Source organism: Phaenicophaeus curvirostris (assembly GCF_032191515.1).
Source record: "Phaenicophaeus curvirostris isolate KB17595 chromosome W unlocalized genomic scaffold, BPBGC_Pcur_1.0 scaffold_34, whole genome shotgun sequence".
NCBI lineage: Eukaryota > Metazoa > Chordata > Aves > Cuculiformes > Cuculidae > Phaenicophaeus > Phaenicophaeus curvirostris.
In genome coordinates this window covers 2,999,964-3,011,072 of record NW_027206663.1, presented here as the reverse complement: position 1 = coordinate 3,011,072, position 11,109 = coordinate 2,999,964, and positions in this window count along the sequence as shown.

Genomic DNA, 11,109 nt, shown 5'->3' with positions numbered 1-11,109 from the left:
CGAAGAGCGGTCTCACCAGTGCCGAGTACAGAGGGAGGATAACCTCCCTGGACCTGCTGGTCACGCCGTTTCTGATACAAGCCAAGATGCCATTGGCCTTCTTGGCCACCTGGGCACACTGCTGGCTCATGTTCAGTCGGCTGTCAACCAACACACCCAGGTCCCTCTCCTCCAGGCAGCTTTCTAGACAGACTTCTCCTAGTCTGTAGCACTGCACAGGGTTGTTGTGCCCCAAGTGCAGGACCCGGCATTTGGCCTTGTTAAACCTCATGCCATTGGACTCTGCCCAGCGGTCCAGCCTGTTCAGATCCCTTTGCAGAGCCTCCCGACCCTCCAGCAGATCGACACTTCCACCCAGCTTAGTGTCGTCCGCAAACTTGCTAAGGGTGCACTCAATGCCTTCATCCAGGTCATTGATGAAGACATTGAACAGGGCTGGACCCAGCACTGAGCCCTGGGGAACCCCACTTGTCACTGGCCTCCAGCTGGATTTCACACCATTTACCACCACTCTCTGGGCCCGGCCATCCAACCAGTTTTCCACCCAGGAGAGTGTGCGCCTCTCCAGGCCAGAGGCTGACAGCTTCTCAAGCAGAATGCTGTGAGAAACTGTGTCAAAGGCTTTACTCAAGTCCAGGAAGACCACATCCACAGCCTTTCCCTCATCCAGCAGCCGAGTCACTTTGTCATAGAAGGCGATCAGGTTAGTCTGGCAAGACCTGCCTTTTGAGAACCCGTGTTGACTGGGCCTGATCACCCGGTTCTCTTGCATGTGCTTCATGATAGCACTCAAGATCACCTGCTCCATGACTTTCCCTGGCACTGAGGTCAGACTGACAGGCCTGTAGTTTCCTGGGTCCTCCCTGCGACCCTTCTTGTAGATGGGCACAACATCAGCCAGCCTCCAGTCCAGTGGGACTTCCCCAGTCTTCCAGGACTGTTGGAAGATGATGGAAAGGGGTTTGGCCAGCACATCCGCCAGCTCCTTCAGTACCCTAGGGTGAATCCCGTCCGGCCCCATAGACTTGTGGCTGTCCAGTCGGGCTAGCAAGGCACTGACCACCTCTTCTTGGATCACGGGAGCCTCATTATGCTCCTCTAGCTCCTGGGTTTGTACACAGACGGAACGACCCTCCTTACAACTAAAGACTGAGGCAAAGAAGGCATTAAGTACCTCAGCCTTTTCCTCATCCCCTGTTACTGTTGTTCCTTCTGTGTCCAGTAGGGACTGTATGGTCTCCCTAGTCCTCCTTTTATTATTTATATATTTGTAGAAAGATTTTTTGTTATCTTTCACAGACTTGGCCAATCTGATTTCTAGCTGAGCCTTAGCCCTTCTGATTTTTTCCCTACACAATCTCACTTCCCTCCTGTAGTCCACCCAAGAGGCCTGTCCCTTCTTCCAGAGCCCATAAACATTTCTCTTCTTCTTGATATCCCTCAAGATCTCTCTATTCAACCAAGCTGGCTTTCTCCCCTGCCGGCTTTTTTTCCGGACCACGGGGATGGCTTTCTCCTGAGCTGCTAGGACCACCCTTTTGAAGAGCTCCCAGCCCTCCTGGGCTCCCTTGCCCTTGAGTACTGTCTCCCATGAGACTTCACCAACCAGCCTGCTGAAGAGATCAAAGTCTGCCCTCTGGAAATTTAATGCTACCGTCTTGCTAACCACCCTCTTCACTTCACCTAAAACAGAAAATTTTATAATCTCATGGTCGCTTAGAATGATTATTAGAATTATTATTAGAATGATTATCAGTAACTCAGCTGGGAATCTTTGCTTTACCTTGGGGTCATAGATGCAAGCTTTACTGGAATAATTCAAGCAAGGGTATGGACGCCGTCTCCACTAGTGTTACGAATACCATCTCCACTAGTATTAATACTCCTATGTTGAAGTGCACATTAAGTTTAGAAAGGGGGAAAGCCAGAACATCTTAAAATGGCTGTAGTACAACCCTTTGTTGTGCACATTCCACTAATCTTAGGGGGAGAGATGTGTTAAGTGCAATGGGAATAGGCATTGGAACCATGAACGAGTAAAAAATTGGGTGCATTGCAGAAGTTAGTGGAGAAATAAATAGATCAAGGGCATATAGTCCCAATTAATAGTCCTTGGAATGCACCTGTATTTGTGATAAAAAAGGAATCTGGGAAATGGCGTTTATTACATGACTTTTCTAGACAAACTACAAGAGGCCTTAAATAAGCAGGGAAGCAATATTGCCGCTAGAGAAGTTCTGCTTAAACAATTAGTATTAGAGAATGCAAAAACCGGACTTAGTGCACTGTTAATTGCATGATCATCTGTTACAAAGATTGCTTGTTTTACCGGAATTGACTGATGCCAACTTTACGAGAGCAATGCAAGTAATGACTTGCATGCCTATGCCTCCTTGCTTTATACCAAAGGTCACTAGAATTACTCAGCTGATTTGTTTTCCAGCAATTGTACCCCATGCAGGAAATCGCTTTAGCTTAACTGACCAGTCCGTGATTCTATGAATGCAGAAACTACAAAAATCATTGTCACAACCAGGACCCATGAGCCACATGCTCTTGTCCGGCCCTGACTTGGGGGAGGAATTGGATTCGTTTGTCTGTGTGGTGATCCGGAGGCCAATAAGGTCACTCCCAGGGTGAATATCAAAAGCAATATTTATTCCTGGCTCCAGCAAGCATAAACACACCAATATAGTGGGGCGCACAACAAAGACACGGGGGGGTGCAACCACCCAAAGTTACAGAAACGAATCCCCGAACACAAACCAGGTCCCTCAAATCCGATCCGACATTTACACCATAAGGTAACGGGAAGGTGACAGAGAGAAAGAGAAGGGGAAGGAAAGAAATCACCACATTGACGGCAGCAGAAGATCTCGGGAACACGTGGTGACAGCAGCAGCTTCTTCCAGGCCGCGTGGTCCAGGCTGGGCCGATCGAAGTGTGGGAGTGAGAGCGAGCATGGGAGTGAGGGAGAGAGACCGACCGACCCCTGCCTGATTCCTTGAGAGTCCTTTTATAAGGCCCGTCTGCCCCCCATCTTCACGTGTCTTTTTGCCGGGTCCAGCCCGGGCCGTCTGGCGGGTCGAGGAAGGTGCAGGGGGGCAGGACCAGGGGGCAGCAGCCGCCACTGCATTCCCTCCCCCGACTGAAGCCAGCTCTGGGTCCTCATCTCAGCTAAGCAAGGGAGAGCAGTGCCTGCTCCTGCACTGCCCTTTTGCTGAATCCAGCACTACAGACAAGATGCTGCCACAAGTGGGTAGTCCTCAGACAAAATGTTTAAGGCAAAGAGATAAACATAGTCTGACTTTACAATCATGAACCTGCAAAGTAGGACACTCACAGAGCAACAAAGAACAGTATTATACCAGAATTGAAATACTTGTTCTGCTATTATCGACTAGTCATAATCAACATTATATGGATTCATTGAGTTAGCTTTGAAATGAGTGGTCACATGTGTGTGTGTTTGAAGCACTTCAAGTGCTTGTAAGACTTGCAAATTAGTTTTGATTAATCTTGGAAATACATCTCTGGGACCTTTCAATCTCAAATGTTCACTAAGCTGGCAAACAGGTAGCTTTACCTGAGGATCTTTGGAATGAAAGGCTTCAGAAGGAAAAATTTTTAAATACCTAGCAAAGCAGAAAAAAAAAAAGGAAAAAGAGAGAGAGAGAAAAAAAAATGGAAAAAGCCTAGCCTTGCGGCTGTGTGTGAGTGCCCCCCACTTCTCCTTCCTTTCTCCCTGAATGTGAAGGTTTTTTTCTTTTCAACTTCTTCCCCGAAGTCCAGAGGAGTTAACTGTATTATCTCTCTAGGGGAATGCCAATTTGTGAGAACACTCTGCATTCCAGTGTCCCTTACCAGATCAGCAACTGCTGGGCCCTGGCGCAGACAACTATTAGGGATATTAGGCCAATGGATAGAAGAAAATTCAAAAGATTCATTACGAATTATTGAGTGGATATTTTACCACATCAATATCAAAAAACCCCATAGTCACTAGACTCGAAATGATTACAGTGATAATCACCAAGGGAAGAAATAGAAGCATTTAGTTATTAGGCCAGGACTCGACAATCATTTATATCCCAATGACAAAAGAATACACTAAGTGGTGCATGGCAAATAGTTTGAATTTACAAATAGCTCTAACAGATTATCCAGGAAGTATTGATATCCACTTACCAAGTCATAAATTGCTTTTCTCTTTACAAACATTACAAATAGAACAGAAGCCCTTATGTAGAGAGTGACTGGTTGACAGCCCTACAATATTTACTGATGACTCAGGAAAAAAGGAAGAGCAGTACTAACGTGTGATAAGTGGCAAATTTTTAGTTAGCATGTCTCATAGTGATATGTGACTTGAAAAATGTTTTCTTTCCTAAAGGGGGACCGATGAATGGCAAATGTTTGAATTTGTGTCTTGATCTATAACAATTGTCTAAGCCCATAGTGATATGTGTCTGGAAGGATGTTTATCTAAAGGTGTGCCAGCTGTGAAAGGAACAGGCATCGCAGGCATCCTGCAAGATAAGATAAGGAAGCCTGAAATCCACACTACCACGCCAGTGGAAAAGGACTGTTTTTCCCAAAATTTGGGCTGCAGCCCCGCTTCTGTACTATAAAAAACTGCACAGTTTTCTTGCTTGGCATGCGTGTTTTTGGAGGATTGATTCCCCCACGCATCCAGCGCTGCTAATAAAGAGTACCTGCTTAATAATGACTATCTAGTTGTTATTGAGTTATTATATCAGAATCCTTGCCCAGCCGCACCTAGCCTTCCACTTCGGTGAGGATTGCCAGAAAGCAAGAGGGTTTCAAAACTCCGTCCTTTGAATCAATTTGGTGACCACGAAGGGACCCTCTCTTCTCGGCTGCAGGACCCATTGAGAGCCAGGACTCCCTAGGGTACCCCCAGGACTTTCGGGAGGGACTCCTTGCCTCATCTGGATCACTGCAGGAGCAGACAAGGACCATTGCGGATTATAAAGGTATTCTTTAACTGAATTTGGGTTGAGGCTAGCTATTTGGAAAGTCGTGGGAGATGTCCCATGCAAAGCTGGTATACTGGGTACCGGAACTCAGAGTATACTTTTGGAAACTTTGAATTTGCAGTGCCATAAGGATTCTTCGAGAAGAATTCTAAGAGCCTCACTGATTGAAACCACGTGCTTTTTTGGGTTTTGATGACAGGGTTTAATGTTCTCACTGTCTTGGTTTTGGTACGGGGGTTCTGAGTCCCCACTAATAATTGGTATAAAAATTGTGTGCTGTTTCAGTTTTGAACTTGGAAAGTATAATAAGGAACTGAATATGGATAACTGATTTCAACCGTGGTATACAACATAACTGTGTGTGTCTTGAACTTGGAAAGTACAATATGAATAACTGATTTTAACTTTGGTGTATTTCATAACTGTGTATGGGTGTGCCTGAGGCGTAGCACAGCTACAAAGCAAATGCAGACTCCTAATTCGTGTTTCTGATATCCTGCAAGGGGTACAGCCCAAGACGAAGCGATTGTGGTTTTGAACTAAAGTTGATAGGAAAAGATAAATGATGTGAGTGTAAGTTTTGCCTTAGAATTTTATGACATCGTTGTTAACCTAATAGACAGTGTGTGAATAACAAAACCTGGCATTGTATTGACAGCCACGATATATTTTGCTTATAATCTTGTTGATGGTTTGGAAACTTAAATTTTAGATGACAGAGAAAAAGACTATTTGGGAGAATTACAGAAAGATTTACAAGCAGGGGTGTGTAGGGGAAAATTGGTGGTATTGTGGAGAGTGTTGAAAGTGGCAACTTAAGGAAGGTGTTTTGTATGTGATATGTTTAGGATAAGAGAAAGGCTGCAAGACTGGACTATAAAAGGACGTCTGAAGACTGGAAATTGGAAATGGCATGAAAGTTAGGATTAGGAAAAAGAATCATAGAATCATAGAATCATAGAATCACCAGGTTGGAAAAGACCCACTGGATCATCGAGTCCAACCACTCCTATAAAATACTAAACCATGCCCCTCAGCACCTTGTCCAACCATCCCTTAAACACCTCCGGGGAAGGGGACTCAACCAACTCCCTGGACAGCCTGTTCCAGTGTCCAATGACCCCTTCTGTGAACTTTTTTTCCCTAATGTCCAGGCTAAAACTCCCTTGGTGGAGCTTGAGGCCATTCCCTCTTGTCCTGTCCCCTGTCACTTGGGAGAAGAGGCCAGCTCCCTCCTCTCCACAACCTCCTTTCAGGTAGTTGTAGAGAGCAATGAGGTCTCCCCTCAGCCTCCTCTTCTCCAGGCTAAACAAACCCAGCTCTCTCAGCCGCTCCTCATAAGGCCTGTTCTCCAGCCCCCTCACCAGCTTTGCTGCTCTTCTCTGGACTCGCTTCAGAGCCTCAACATCCTTCTTGTGGTGAGGGGCCCAGAAATGAACACAGGATTCGAGGAGCGGTCTCACCAGTGATGAGTACAGAGGGAGAATAACCTCCCTGGACCTGCTGGTCACGCCATTTCTGATACAAGCCAAGATGCCATTGGCTTTCTTGTCCACGTGGGCACACTGCTGGCTCATGTTCAGTCGGCTGTCAACCAACACCCCCAGGTCCTTCTCCTCCAGGCAGCCTTCCAGCCAGGCTTCTCCTAGTCTGTAGCACTGCATAGGGTTGTTGTGCCCCAAATGCAGGACCTGGGACTTGGCCTTGTTAAACCTCATGCCATTGGACTCTGCCCAGCGGTCCAGCCTGTTCAGATCCCTTTGCAGAGCCTCCCTACCCTCCAGCAGATCAACACTTCCACCCAGCTTAGTGTCATCCGCAAACTTGCTAAGGGTGCACTCAATGCCTTCATCCAGGTCATTGATAAAGACATTGAACAGGGCTGAACCCAGAACTGAGCCCTGGGGAACACCACTTGTGACCTGCCTCCAGCGGGAGTTAACTCCATTTACCACAACTCCTTCGGCCCAGCCATCCAACCAGTTTTCCACCCAGGAGAGTGTGCGCCTGTCTAGTCCAGAGGCTGACAGTTTCCTAAGCAGAATGCTGTGAGAAACTGTGTCAAAGGCTTTACTGAAGTCCAGGAAGACTACATCCACAGACTTTCCCTCATCCAGTAGCCGAGTCACTTTGTCATGGAAGGCGATCAGGTTAGTTTAGCAAAACCTGCCTTTTGTGAACCCATGTTGACTGGGCCTGATCACCCAGTTTTCCTGCATGTGGAAACAGTATTTATTTCTGGCTCCAGCAAGCATAAACACACCAAGATACTGGGGCGCACAACAAAGACAAGGGGGGGTTACAACTACCCAAAGTTACAGAAATTAATCCCCGAAAACAACCCAGGTCCCTCGGATCAGATCCAACACACACACCATGAGGTAATGGGGGAGAGAGGGAGAGGGAGAAAGAGAGAGAAGGAAAGAAATCACCACATCGAAGGCAGCAGATGATCTCGGGAACACGTGGTCCAGGCCGCGTGGTCCAGGCCGCTCCGATCGAAGTGGGTGACTGAGAGTGAGCATGGAGGTGTGACCCAGCCTCCTCCCTTCCGAGATCATCAATCATCCGGTGGGTCTCTTCCAACCTGGTTATTCTGTGATTCTGTGATTCTGTGATCGAGTCCAACCATTCCTATCAAACACTAAACCATGCCCCTTAGCACCTCGTCCACCCGTGCCTTAAACACCTCCAGGGAAGGTGAATCAACCACCTCCCTGGGCAGCCTGTTCCAGTGCCCAATGACCCTTTCTGTGAAGAATTTTTTCCTGATGTCCAGGCTAAATCTCCCCTGGCGGAGCTTGAGGCCATTTCCTCTTGTCCTGTCCCCTGTCACTTGGGAGAAGAGGCCAGCTCCCTCCTCTCCAAAACCTCCTTTCAGGTAGTTGTAGAGAGCAATGAGGTCTCCCCTCAGCCTCCTCTTCTCCAGGCTAAACAACCCCAGCTCTCTCAGCTGTTCCTCATAAGGCCTGTTCTCCATCCCCCTCACCAGCTTTGTTGCTCTTCTCTGGACTCGCTCCAGAGCCTCATCTTCATCTTAATTGCTATCTCTGCTTAGATATGTGTGGAAGGATGGCTCGACGACCGAGGACATGATTTGATAGCCATGAACAATCCAGGGTTCAACATTCAGGATTAAGCCTGGCGTTCCCCTTCAAGCTGACCTTGGTATGTTGACCGGAAGAAGCGCATAACAAAAGCCTGGAACTCAGCGCCGAAAAGTCCCTGAAATGTCTGGAGCATTGTACCAGCCCCCTTCGCGTGCTCAACCCTTTTAAACCAATCTTGTAACTTTTTAAGGTGCGTGGACAGTATAGTAGGACCAATTGTAAGTTGTTTATTAGCGCGTGCTCTGCTAGAATAAGTATATAACGAGTGTTGTGTTTACGAATAAAGGAGAACGACTATACTCACATTGGGATTTCATCATTACTCGGGGTCCGCATCCCACTCCCACATCTGGTAGTAGAGGATTGCAAACGGCTTTTTTAATTTCTCCGAGACTGCGGTAAGCAGCGAGAGGAGGGGGAGTGGGAAACCGCGGCTAAGGGGGGCGCTGCCTGGGCAAAAGCAGGGTAGACGCTGGTGTGAGGTCGCTCCTCACCCCTTAGGCGCAGCTATGGAAACAGAAGCTGCGTCCACATTGCTTGCGGGAATCCTCTCTAAGAGAGGGCATGATATACCCACAAAGCAGTTGATAAGGTTGATACAGTTAGGTCAAAGATGGGGTCATTTTGAAGACCTGCATATGATATTTTCGGTCACGGACTGGCAAAACTACGGGGAGACGTTATGGGAAAAAACTATTTTGGGATCCGAAAAGGAAGAAAAAGAGGTTAAAGCCGTCCGTGCAGATTGGCGTCTCATTTTAGAGACATTAAAGGAGATGAAGACGGAAAGGGAGGTAGCTTGTGCAGCAATTCGGATGCTGGGACCTATACCTAACGTTGAAAGGGTCCCAGCCAAACCAGGTCCAATTTCCCGATTATTTGGGCTACCTGCAGTAAAAGGCATGAAAGGAACTGTTTGTAAAAATGTTACTGACTTGAAAAGGAGGGATAAAGTAGATGAGGAGTGGAACGGGATCGCTGCTCAACAGCCGATCGAACCGGAAGTTGATGCCTTGAGCGATTCCGGATCGAATGAGGAAAAGGAGGAAGTGCGTCGGGAGGGAGGAACGGCTGGCTGCGGCTGCCGCCCTCATTCTGACGCCCCTCCTCCAGTACGGCCTTCTGCTCCTCCCATCGAGGAACCGATTCTTTCAGCGCCACCCACCCCACCACCCATTTATCCTCCGCTGCCGCCATCTAGTGGTTCATCTGGCACTACGACGCCATCTGTAAGAGAAAGGACTCGGCAGCCGGTGGATGCTACCATGCAGCTATTGCAAACCGTTTTGCAGCGCCTTGATGATTTGGAAATGTGAATAGAAAGACAGGGACAAACTCTGCCACCTTGTTTGTCTACTAATCGGCCAACTTTGCCACAAGGTACACGATTGACTGGGATCATTAAAGATGCTATAATGCAAGGACACTTGATGACTCCAAATAACAGTGAAGGGCTTATGCACTTAGCCTTCCCTGTAATTCAAGAAAATGGACAAGGGAAGTGGGAGCCAAACGACTGGAAAATTTTACAACAAGCCCGTACCACCGTAACAACGTATGGACCAAAATCAGAAGCAGCACGTCAAATTGTGACGTGGATTTTTTCAGCTGATCTGATGTGCCCATATGATGCACAAAATTTAATGAGACGGTTATTGACCCCAACTCAGTTTTTATTGTGGCAATCTGCCTGGCAGCAATGCGCAGTTACAGAAGCGGCGCGCCAACAGGGCCATCAAGATCCCTTGCGAGGAGTAACGGCGGACATGCTCACAGGTCAAGGACAATAGGCAGATACTCAAATTCAGATAACATTCCCAGCCGATATGTTACGTTTATCTGCCCGATTGGCCTTGGAAGCGTTCTTCAACCTTCCAGGGCCAAGCGCGCCATCTTTTGGAAATTTAGTCCAAGGAGCAACGGAAGATTATGCTCATTTTGTCGATCGGCTTTGGGAAACTGTTATGAATCATCCTGATCTTTCTCCGGAAAGTAAGGAACAGATGTTTAAAGTATTAGCCTTTGATAACGCCAATAAAGCTAAAAAACAAATTCTGGCTGGGCTCCCTAAGGAAGCCGGAGTTGAGGAAATGCTTCTTAGGGTGGAAAGAGCCGAATCTCATAAACAAAACAGTACTGTTGCTGCCGCTGTGCAGAGCGCGATACAGAATCACAGAATCACAGAATCATAGAATAACCAGGTTGGAAGAGACCCACCGGATCATCGAGTCCAACCGTTCCTATCAAACACTAAACCATATCCCTCAGCACCTCATCCACCCGTGCCTTAAACACCTCCAGGGAAGGTGACTCAACCACATCCCTGGGTAGCCGGTTCCAGTGCCCAATGACCCTTTCTGTAAAGAATTTTTTCCTAACGTCTAGCCTAAATCTCCCCTGGCGGAGCTTGAGGCCATTCCCTCTTGTCCTGTCCCCTGTCACTTGGGAGAAGAGGCCAGCACCCTCCTCTCCACAACCTCCTTTCAGGTAGTTGTAGAGAGCAATGAGGTCTCCCCTCAGCCTCCTCTTCTCCAGGCTAAACAACCCCAGCTCTCTCAGCCGCTCCTCGTAAGACCTGCTCTCCAGCCCCCTCACCAGCTTTGTTGCTCTTCTCTGGACTCGTTCCAGAGCCTCAACATCCTTCTTATGGTGAGGGGCCCAGAAATGAACACAGTATTCGAGGAGCAGTCTCACCAGTGCCGAGTACAGAGGGAGGATAACCTCCCTGGACCTGCTGGTCATGCCATTTCTGATACAAGCCAAGATCCCATTGGCCTTCTTGGCCACTTGGGCACACTGCTGGCTCATGTTCAGTCGGTTGTCAACCAACACACCCAGGTCCCTCTCCTCCAGGCAGCTTTCTAGACAAACTTCTCCTAGTCTGTAGCACTGCATAGGGTTGTTGTGCCCCAAGTGCAGGACTCGGCATTTGGCCTTGTTAAACCTCATGCCATTGGTCTCAGCCCAGCAGTCCAGCCTGTTCAGATCCCTTTGCAGAG